The sequence below is a fragment of the Chelonia mydas genome, chromosome 11 (genome assembly GCF_015237465.2).
Source record: "Chelonia mydas isolate rCheMyd1 chromosome 11, rCheMyd1.pri.v2, whole genome shotgun sequence".
Lineage (NCBI taxonomy): Eukaryota > Metazoa > Chordata > Testudines > Cheloniidae > Chelonia > Chelonia mydas.
Window position 1 is genome coordinate 29,346,400 of NC_051251.2, and position 12,220 is coordinate 29,358,619.

The following is a 12,220-nucleotide window of genomic DNA, read 5'->3' on the forward strand; positions in this document are numbered from 1 at the left end:
ATCAAACTACCTGTCACATATTAATCAAAAAAGTGAGAATATAACAGCATATTTTTCATTGTTGATGTTTTCTGAATGATGAAAATTTAGATATCCCCTCAAAGAGCTTTCTCAAATATAAATACTTATCTAATAAAAAATGCTTAAGTGATCAATGAAGTGCAGTACAAATTTGAAAGCTGCGTATAATTTATATAAGTACTAATCTTGTTTTAAAATGTGTGACATACTAAGTATTGTCCTCAAGGTTACTCTATTCGTATTGTTGCTTAAAAGGAACTTACAATTTATGTTTTTAATCTTTTTTTTTTTATTTCCCATTGTTTCTATTTTTTGATCCAAATTGTCACCTCCAGCACAGACTCAGGCACGATGGGGAGGGGTGGGAGAGTTTGTTAAGCACTTGGAGATTTGCAGATAAAATAACTGCTAAATGTTTGTTATTGATTTCAGCACAGAGAGACACATATGCTGTAAGGAACTTCATAAATCCTTGGAGTCATTGTGGATAGTTCTCTGAAAACATCCACTCAATATGCAGCGGCAGTCAAAAAGCTAACAATGTTAGGAAACATTAGGAAAGGAATAGATAATAAGACAGCAAATATCATAATGCCACCATAGAAATCCATGGTATGCCTACACCTTGAATAGCCTGTCTCAAAAAAGATATATTAGAAATGGAAAAAGGTACAGAGCAGGTCAGCAGAAATGACTGGGGTATGGAACAGCTTCCATATGAGGAGTGATTAAAAAGACTGGGCCTGTTCAGTCTGGAAAAAGAGATGATGAAGGGAGGGATATGATAGAACCCTATAAAATCATGACTGGTGTGGAAAAAGTGAATAAGGAGGTGTTATTTACCCCTTCACATAACACAAGAATCAGGGGTCATCTAATTTAAATAAATATGCAGCAGGTTTAAAACAAACATAAGGAAGTGCTTCTTAACACAACTCACAGTCAACCTAAGGAACTTGCTGGGGATGTTGTGAAGGCCACAAGTATAACTGGGTTAAAAAAAGAATGTAGATAAGTTCATAATGAATAGCTCCATCCCTGGCTATTAGCTAGGATGGTAAGGGACACAACTCCATGCTCTGGGAGTCCCTAAACCTGAGACTGCTGGTTGCTGGGACTGAACAACGGGATGTATCACTTGGAAGCTGCCCTGTTTCTGTTCATTCCCTCTGAAGCATCTGGCACTGGCCACTGTTGGAAGATATGGTCCTGGGCTAGATGGACTATTGGTCTGACCCAGTATGGTCATGCTTATGTTCTTAATTGGTGCAACCTCTGCCTAGAACATCCCCACAGCCATCTCCAGAACCTTACACAGTCAGAGAGCATTAGCTCCCATTGTGATGCTGTAGCTAAAAGAGCTAACACGATCCTGGGATGCATAACCAGGGAAATCTGAAGTAGGAATTAGATACATGTATATATTTTATATGTATATTTGGCACTGAGGTAACTGCTGCTGGAATATTGTATCCAGTTCTGGTGCCCATAATTCAAGAAGGATATTAATATATTGGAAAGGGCTCAGAGAAGAGCCACAAGAATGATTTAAGGGATTAGAAAACATACCTTATAGTGAAGGACTCAAAGAGCTCATCAATTTACCTTAACCAAGAGAAGATTAAGGGGTGACTTGTTTACTGTCCATAAGTATCTACACGGGGAACAAGTATTTAAGAATGGTCTCTTAAATCTAGTAGAGAAAAGTATAACATGATCCAATGGCTGAAATTTGAAGCTAAACAAATTCAGACTGGAAATATGGCATACATTTTTAATGATGAGAGTAATTATCCATTGGAACAATTACCAAGAGTTGTGGTGGATTCTCATCACTGACCATTTTTAAATCAATATGGGATGTTTTTCTGCAAGATATGCTGTAGGAATTATTTTGGGAAAGTTCTATGGCCTGTGTTATACAGGAGGTCAGACTACATAATCACAGGTCCCTTGTGGCCTTGATGATGATTTAAGTCCCGGTTCCAGGCCTTCGAAGATCTGCAGCATTCATGTGTAATCTCTCCATTTTCAACACTCCAAAACTGGCAAGGGCAATTGGTGATTATTCCTTAAAAACTACAGAAAGGCAAAGACCTCACCTTGATAAGACTGCTAAGATCATTGAAACTTTGAAGACCAAGAATGAGCATTCTAAAGAAATGATTGGTGCACTTTGCCTGCATATAATCTGTCAGGAAGAGTTATACTTACAAATCTACTACTAAGTGATGCCAGTGGAGTTGTACAGGAGAATTAAAGGAAGAACTTGAATGATCAGTATTGCTATTTTAATGCAAATGGTTGGGCCATGGGAAATAACTCAATAAAACAATCTTAGAAGAAAAAATGAATTCCTAATTAATGCTATTGTTTCTAAATCTAAAAAGAAAACCATATAAGATTATCTGAGTTTCTGAAGATGCCATCCGAGAATACAGAGGGAAAAAAATGTAACTGAGGCCAGACAACAAATAATAAACATAAAAGAACATGTCAGTCCTCATAAACTTCTGATGTATGGGCATATAACATAGTTTTAAAGATCATTTGAAAGAAGTAACACCTAGCACAGTCCTAAAGCATGTTCAAATTCAAAAATCACAATTACCATCAACCTCCTGGTTGTCTGATGGAGCTCTCAAGAAGATTCTGTTTTCATCCAACTGCTGTACGTAGATTTAAAACTTTAACTATGCAAAACATAGAAAATGTTTTACACAAATATTTTAAGGACTCTCCAGTGAGGTACTAAACTTCTAAAACAATGGAAGGAGATTTTGGGAGGACTTGACAGATTAGAGGCTGAAAAAACTTTGTTGCATTCACCGTGGAAAACTAGTTTAAGCAATAACAAACAAGGATTAAAATAATAAAAAATGATTCAGAGAAGTTTTGGACATTCTCCAACTTAGCCAGCATAACTGATCTCAAATACAAAGGCCATAGCTTGAGCCCAAAACAGGAAGAAAAGGCTGAAATGTGGCAGATGAAAATGCTGATCTAGTTCCTTATCTCCTGGTTCAGAATATTTTCTTGAAACTTCAGATTTCTAACTCAAATCTATGTTTGTGAAGAAGGGTATGTCACAGTGTGTGGCATTAAAATAGTGGAAAATGTGAAAGTAAAATCATGGAGGACAGGACAGTTGAATCCTGAATTTTGGGGGTTTTATATTACTTTCACGTCAGTCAAGCCAGATCAGCATCAATTAAGAGTGTGTTTTGCACATTCATTTGTTTTGCTCAAAATATATAATGGGGTATATCATGAACATGCAGCTAAGGGTAGCAATAAAATCCCTCCTTTACCTGTAAAGAGTTAAGAAGCTCAGATAACCTGGTTGGCGCCTGACCAAAAGGACCAATAAGGGGAGAAGATACTTTCAAATCTGTGGGGGGAAGGGTTTTGCTTTGGTTCTTTGTGTGTGTTCTCTCGGGAGACAAAGAAAGAGACCAAGCAAGTAATCTAGCTCCTACTGAATGATATATCTAAATTTACAGAAATAGTAAGTAATAGCAAGGAAATGCGTTAGAGTATCTTTTGTTTTAGTTTGTGAATTTTCCCTGTGCTAAGAGGGAGGTTTATATCTGTTTTTTGTAACTTTAAAGTTTTGCCTAGAGGGGAATCCTCTGTGTTTTGAATCTGATTACCCTGTAAAATTACCTTCCATCCTGATTTTAGAGGTGCTTCTTTAATTTGTTTTAATAATAAAATTCTGATGTTAAGAACCTGATTGGTTTTTAGGGTCCGGTTTGTGCTCACCTTGTTTACCTATCTGGTTGGTAGATTATTCTCAAGCCTCCCCAGGAAAGGGGGTGAAGGGCTTGGGGGGATATTTTAGGGAAACAGGAACTCCAAGTGGTCCTTTTCCTGAATCTTTGTTTAACTCACTTGGTGGTGGCAGCAATACCCAACCAAGGACAAGGAAGGATTTGTGCCTTGGGTAAGGTTTTAACCTAAGCTGATAAAATCAGTTCAGGGAGTCTTTCATGCGGGTCCCCACATCTATACCCTAGGGTTCAGAGTGGGAAGGGAACCCTGACAGGGTAGGTAATGAAAAAGCAAATAATTTGGTGAAAGTATATTGTTATCTAGAGGCAGATGCAAAAACAGTAGTATCTAGTTGGCAGACTGGGGTCTTTATTGTTCTCTTGTGTTTTACTTACAGAATTGCAAGCTTTTCGTTTTGAACAGTGTTTGCATTTTAATGTTTCAGGCATAAATATGCTAACAAGGTGAATTATATAACATTTTGCGTTTCACTTAATACAAGGTACATGTATAGGTTATTCCCTTCACTTTTTTCCCCATCAGAAAAGACTGATGTTTTGGCTTGTTTTTCTGGGTAGGGAATAGCCAGAACAATCCTGGTGAGACAGCGGAGAGAAATGATAGCATAGAGGTTTAAATATTATGAGTTAGTCTTTTGGAGCTTTCGTTTTACCTTACATAACCTGAATGCCTGGAAACCAGTCATGTTTTTTAAAAACATTTTGTTCATCCTTTAATCCAGTGGTATTTAACCCTCTGGGACTAGCCTTCATTTAGTGATTAAGAGGCATACATAAAATTGACCATATGTGGTCTATGTATACATGTATTTCAGTCTTTTCATGAACAAGTATTGAAGTGATAAGCATGAGTTAGTAATCACTGCGGGGCTGACTTGTGCGATGATCCAGAAAACTTAGGCACACTAAATTGTGATCTCTGAGTGTATCATAAATCTGAGCAATGCTTGCAGCAATTAGAACATATTTAACAGGAAAAATATTAATTCCCAGCTCCCTAAGCACATGTGATTTATGTCCCCTGTGCAAGTGAAGCATTTTTATTTTCTTTTTAAAATATTGTATCTTAAATGTAGCTTAGAAGGAGTGAGTGCACTTTAACCTTTAGGTAAGTGTAGTAAAATGAAGGCACAGCCATGGCAGGCACTGATTTATTGCATCCTGCAAAATCCATGAACATTGTTTAGACATTTGTATAGAGGAGAAAAATACTTCCATTTCCCCACAAAGTGATTTTAATACTAGAGTGGCTATTGTTATCTCTTCTGTGCTGCAATGCTCATGTCACATTCTGTGTGGGATGCATTTTTATCATATTAACATTGAGAATAGTCTTGAAGGTGTGGATTCTACTTTGCAAATAAAGTATTGAATCGCTCCCTTCAAGGGAAAGGAAAACTACACAAGGAGATCCCTGTGAAATTTCTCTTCTATCATCCTGTCCTTGATGGGAGTATGAATTGGAGCAGCCTGAAGTCATTATCTCACTCTTCTTGTATACTGTGTTTCTTGCTGCTTTTCACAAGTGTGAACAGTAGATTTCCTGGGTAAAAAATATGGAAAGAGTATTTTGGCTAAAATGGCATCCTATTGCAAACCCAATAAAAACTCTAATATGTGTATGATGAGAATAGCGTCTATGTAGGTTTGGAAAGATTCAGTTTAAATTGTTAGTCGTCAGTAAATGTCCATTTTATCTGGCATGCAGAAATTGAAAAAAAAATGCATCAGTATAATCAGGGAGCACTGCCCTCCCTCTGCCTCTTTCACCCACAGGGATCTAGTATCCTGTGCCTCACGTGTGTGCAGGGAGCCTCCTGGAACCCCACTGTCACTGGCCCCATTTGCTCACTCACCAGCTGGGCTGGGCCTAATGGTGAAGGTGCAAATTTCCATCACTACTGGTTGGGTGCAACCCTCCAGGAGGGACTTAAACCATTTTAGTGCCTGACCCTGGACCCTAGCCACCTCTCTCACGTGACACAGCAGAATCTTATGGTCAGCAGAGCTGAATGCTGCAGAGACATCCAGGAGGATATCCTCTATCTCTTGACTGGAAGAAATCATTCATCAGTGTAACTAAGGCAGTTTGGTACCATTTCTGTTGTCATCTGTAACTTCAGGTAAATAAGAGTAGTTAAACTTCTGTTTATCAAAAGTATTCTCTTAAAGCCTGTATTATGTCATCTTTTGGGGTCAGGGTGGAAAGGGTTAGCCACAGTGTAGGAATTGACTCTAGTTCTTAGAATCTATAAATATTGATTTTTTTTTGGTATGTAATGATTTAACTCCAATCCTAAATTGAGGCTAACTTTGTTTATTTGTTGAATTGATCTGATAGCTTTAATACTTTGAGTTTAGTTTAATATTATTAACAGTAGCTTTGTTAGTTTTCCTCTTTTGAATTTTAATAAAATAAAACTGATTGAGTCACATTTCTTTCAATAAAACAATGTGGGTGTAGAACCTTTGAGATGGGATACCAGCCAGTCAACTTAAAAGCTTGACCAGTTCCCTTCTAATTAGTCTTTTGTTTTCCAATGACGTAATGAGTTATAGATTTCATTATGTGAGCATGGGAAAAAGGCATAACAATACTAAGGGTATGCCTACACTGGAGATGTCTCTTTGACATCACAAGGCAAGCACATACCCTGCTAGCACGAAGTGTAGCCATGGCAGTGCGAGTGGTGGGAGGGGGCTAGCCGCCTCAAGTACGATCCCATCCTAAACCCTAGCTACATACTCAGGAAAGTTAGCCCCTCCCACTGCCAGGGCTACACTTCCATTTTTAGCATACTAGCTCAATCACAGAACTCGAGGATGTCTCCTTGAACTAGAAATGATATCTTCCAACTCCAGTGTAGATCTACCCTAAAGCTTTCCATTGAGATGGACACTGACCACCAGCAAAAGCAGTGAGCATTACAAGGATCAGAAGTCCTGTTCCCTTTTTTTAATGGGGTGATGCCAGTGTATCAGTATTCTCCTTTTGATTTGTAATTTTTCATGAGACTTTCTTTGAGAAATACAGAAAATAAAACTGTAGTAAGTACAGTGACGCAATTTTGTTGGTGCCTTGCCTCCACATCCTGGCAAAGAAAAGGGGAAAATCATCCTGACTAGACAGATGATTCAGGAATGTGAGCTTTATTACATTAGCTTCTCCGTTTCTGTGCAGAACCAGTCTTGCTTTCACCACTCCTTTTTTGCTGGGTGGTGGTGGTTTCCATTGTTGAAATTAGAATGCTTAATAATGTTGTTCATCTCTAAACAAAAATCAGTCACATGACTTAGGTAGATGTGAGAAGCTGTAGAGACAGTGTTATGACCTCTTGCATAGACCAGCCAGACTGAATTTCTTAACTGATGTACGTCTCTATATGGTAGCACAGTTAACTGTGTTCATTGACGAGTCTTTGATTAGAACAGATGCTCATATTCAATATGTTGCAGCGCATGCCAGGTTTATCATTAACAAACCTGAGTTATGTAACAGCAGGAAATAGTAAATCTTTTATTGTATGTGGATCTATATCCTGGCAAAATCTTTGCATTAGGTGCTCATAAGGAGTTGGTATTTTCAGTAGTTAAGGTCTCTTGTATCTGTCATCTATCAAACAGAAGCAATAGCTTGAAAACTGACAATGCTATGCCCAAGTGAAAACTGTTTGAAGAACTGTCAACCTTCAGTCCCTTTTTAACAGGGATGGTGAAGCCAAATCCCAAGGGGATTGCTGGAAACTTCAAAAATCAGGTTTCACCAGCTGTGCATGGTAAAGGACCAAAGAGATTTATTTGTGTATTGTTGAGCAGTAACACAGCAGTATCATCTGTGGTGATAGAACAGTAAAATTTTGCTGTGAACAGGGAGTCAGTTAATACTTTGCATTGCCTTTTTTCCCTATGGAAATATTTCAGAGTCCTTTGTTCTGGTGTGACACAGCCGACAGAATCTCGCACCATAGCTTGCTATGCTGGTGCATACAATGTGTTACGCACCACATAGACTACAGTGTGTGGTGGGTCAGGAGTCATCTGTAACAGTTTTTCCCTAATGGTGAATCCTGGGAAGATTCTAGATTGGTTGTTATGCCCAGGGTCAGATTAACCTATCACTGAGAGTGAGCCTGCCTCACAATCATCTAAAGGCAGCAGCTTCTGTCCCACAGGCTGGGCCTGGCTTCCCATTCCAGGCATTGCAACCTGGTGCACGGATTCGCAGCACCACTCAGGTTTGAAAGCTCACCCGTATCATTACAAATGCCCTTTTGCTTAGGTTCTTCCTTCAGGTCAACGTGCTGTTGCAAAGAGCATCAGTGAGTTGATCACACTGCAACTACCACTGCCTCAAAGATGGGAGTGCTTTGCCTGGACTGGCAGGGAAAAGAGGGTAGTGGCTCCTTTAAGGGTCTCCCCTTCCCGTGCGGGTTGGCAGGCAGGCAGTGTCTGGGGTTGGGAGACAGGGAAAGGCATCACCTGAACTAGTGGTTGGTCCAATGGGGCTCAAGTTAGCCATTGGGCCCCTGTTCACCTGGCAGAAGGTATATAAACTCTGTCCCTCCAGCTGGAGCCCCCTCTCATACCCTGATTATCAGCTCCCATCTGAGGAGTTATATTAGCAGCCCTCCAGCTGGTGGAAACAATTAAGGAAGGAATCATGACCTGTACAAGTTATTGTTGGATAGTTCCCAGATATGTTACTTAATAAGGCTGCAGCCTATGTAAAACACATTTCTTGCATCTTGTCTTTCTTTCCTGCATTTTCAGGACAAACACTAGTGCTAGCCAACGATTCCAATGGAAGCCAGTGAAGGGCATGTTGTATTAATTTAGATGGAAAATATATGGGCCAAAATAGTCAAAGGTGTTAACATAACTCCATCACTCTCCAACATTTAAACAAGGTTTGGGGCTTGGTAACAGAGGCCTCAGCCTCCTTAGTACATGGTGCAAATACCATTAAAAATCCTTTAAACCTTTTATTAAAAATACAGGGGAGAAAAAAGGAAGAACAATTTAAAGCATTTGAAATGTGGAGTATTAAATAAGGCTTTAATTTTAACATCTTTTTAGCTGGAGAGAGATTTCAGAAGGAAAAAACCTCCTTGTTAGCCTTTTAGACTATTTTAAAGATGGTAATAACTGTCCTTTTGGGGGGAAAGAGCAGAAATTAGTTGAGATGGACTGGAACAGTTGTTGCTGTTAAATTTTGACCCCATTTCCTAGAAGAGAAAACAAGACACACACATAAAGAGAGAGAAAAGTATAGCAAAGATAGCAGCGTCTGTGTTTGCTGTAGACTGTCACTTGTAACCTCACAGCTGGAAAAACACAGGCACAGCACATGGTCTTATCAGCCACTCTGAGACCTGGCAAACTTGTGTCAGCATTGGGCTGTTTAAGGCATTGCTTTTATCTGCCTCTTTCTGACCACATGCTCACAGCAGTTTTGGCCTGCTTAGCCAGACCCTTATTAGAGAGAAGGAAGAACAAGAGAGTTAGGAAGGAAAAGGAGACACTGAGGTGGGAGGGGCAAACAAAGTCTCACATCCCAGGTGGTGTTGGGGATTTAGTTGGAGCCCATGGAGGTGCGATGTCATATGGGTCTCTGGGTCTGGCCCAGTCTGGTCAGGACATCTCTCCCAAATAAGATGAAGCGGGTCCCAGGAAGGGTTGGGGTGGTAGCCAGGATGGTTCCAGTAGCCAATCTTTATGTTTAAGGACTCCAAAAGGGAGTGGTGGGTGGAATAGCCCATTCACTCATCATTTTCTCTGCCAATTAATTTTCAGTCCTCAACTTTTGTTTAACAGGCATGATCCTAACACAGTCCTTGAATTATATCAGTAGGCCTTTTTGTTGGGACTAACTCATTCTTTCTGTCTCTTTCACACCTTTTTCCATCAATGTTTGTTGTCATAGATTATTGTGACATTTTATAAACTTTCAATTTTCACAATTGAGCTCACCATTAAGGTAAATGTTTAAGTCCAGTTATTACAACAGGAGGAATGCATTGGGTGTAAAGTCAAAATATACACCTCAGGGAGAGTCTACTATACTCATTAATTAAAACTATAGCTCTTCTTCATTAACAGGTGAAAACTAACTGGGATAAAATAGTATAGAAACATGTATTTCAGACAAAGAACATACATAAGGCACCTACGTGGGAAGAAATATTTGATAATGGGCTCTTTAATGTAGTAGAGAAAGGTATAACACAATCCAAAGGCTGGAAGCTGAAGCTAAGCAAATTGAAACCGGAAATAAAGCATAATTTTTTAACAGTGAGGGTAATTAACCAGTGGAACAATTTACCGAGGATTGTGGCTGATCAGATATCTTTCTGAAAGATATGCTGTAGGAATTATTTTCAAAAGTGTTGTGTTATACAGGTCAGACTAGATTATCACAATGGCCTTCTAATTTATGCATATAATTACAGCTTAGATTTGAAATAGTATATATACAGTTTGAGTTTATTTCTATCCCCTGTTGTTGAACTGTTCTATTAAGTATGATAGATACTGTTATTACTTGTGAAAAATATTTTTCTCCATGCCATGAGATTTGTTTCATTAATGTACAGTATCTGAGGAAGATCATTTGATCTAAAAGCTCAAACTCTACAGTATGCAACTGATGGACCACTTTGAAGAAGCCTCAACCTGACTACAAAATTTGTCCCTGCAAAGAACTATGAGCTCAAAGATAGAATTTAGATGCCAAATTACCTGAATGTACATTTTTAGGGTTTTATATAACTCCTGAGGGAATTCTGCATCAAAAATTAAAAATTCTGTGTACAATATTTTAAAATTCTGCAAAATACTTGATTTTCAATTATTTTGGTAATTTATTTCAAAATACCTGTCAGCAAATATGTCTGTAGCAATACAGATAACACAAAAGATTCAGGGAATGTTTTTTGACAAATAGATTCCTTACTAGGCATATTAGCACATCTATATGGCTTCACAGTGCAGATGGCAATACTAATATTTTCATCTATGTCAAGCACAGAACATATTAAGGGTATGTCTACACAGCAAAAAAAAAACAAAAACAAAAACCAACCTGTGGCTGGCCCATTCCAGCTAACTTGGGGCTCAGGCTGTGGGGCTGTTTCATTGTTGTGCAGACTTCTGGGATCGGACTAGAGCTAGAGCTTGTGACCCTCCCACCCTACAGGGCCCTAGAGCCTGGGTTCCAGCCCATCACTGTACAGTCTGGGTGCTAGTGGACTTTGGCTTAGTGGGGTGGGGGTCTGGGTGCAGGTGGGCTTGGTGGGGTGGTCCACATGCAGCAGGGTGGGGTTTGGCAGGGTAGGGGTTCCAGTGCAGGGGAGGATAGCAGGGAGGTGGTCTGGGGGGGTGTGAGGGTCTGGATGAAGAGGGTGGGGCTTGGTGGGCATGCTCTGGATGTGTGTGGGCGTCCAGAAGTATGAGGGTTGGGCAGACAGGGGCAGGGGAGTGATGGGGGCAGAAAGCGAAGGAATGGGCTGTGGAGTTTCCTGGAGCTGGGGGAGATTCCCGGGGTGGGTTTGCCCCGGCCCCGGCCCCGGCCCCGGCCCCGGCCCCGAGATTGGCCTGTGCAGGGAAGAATGAAGTCCCCCTCCCGCCCCCGCCAAGCCAGGCCTAGCAGCTGGAGCCTGGGGTGGGGTAGGATCCACTGGTTGGGGCATCCCTAGCTCTGCCCCTCTCTGGATCCAGGCATACCATGATAGCAAGTAAGAGGGATAGAGTCTCGCACTCATGCCTAGCCCTGCCCCTCAAAGTAGTGATTTACATCTCCCCCAGCTGTTCCCGATGTGCCACTTGGGACTACTGCCTGGGTGGTGTGCACGAATCAATTATTCTGTAGAGAAAGACTAAAATCTGTGGGGCACATTCTGTGCTTGTGGAGCGGTGCAGAATTCCCCCAGGAGTAATATATATATAACAACTTTTTCATATTGCAGAGGGACAGGCTGGCATAGTAATTAAAATACTATAGTATAATAGTATAAAATGGCATAGTAATTAGCAATGAAAGCAAACTACAGTATCTTCTTAATAACCCTGCCAATGCGGGATTATTCCCTACAGTATGTTGTTAAATTCTTTGTCTTGTCTAATTTTAGATGATTCAAGTGAAGCCAGAATGATACATAAACTTGGCAAGTAACTGCTATATTAACCCCCCGCCCCCAAATTCATACCTCTGGATCTGCAGCACATACAACCTTTCAGAATCATCAATATCGGGCACTAACTGTTTTGCCATGCAATAGCCATTCCATGATGAAGGAATGTTCGTGGTTTGCGATCCCAGATATAACTGATTTTTTTTTTTTAAAGTTCATTTCCTGCACATTACTACCACCATCACCTTCCTGGAGTCAGTTTTTGGCAAAGTAGTG

General features: G+C 40.1%; 1 protein-coding gene across 1 annotated transcript in view; it reads left to right on the forward strand.

Moving 5' to 3' along the window:
• The window catches only part of KCNJ3 (potassium inwardly rectifying channel subfamily J member 3), a 196,258-nt gene that overhangs the window by 37,210 nt on the left and 146,828 nt on the right, over positions 1-12,220 (forward strand). The window lies entirely within an intron of this gene.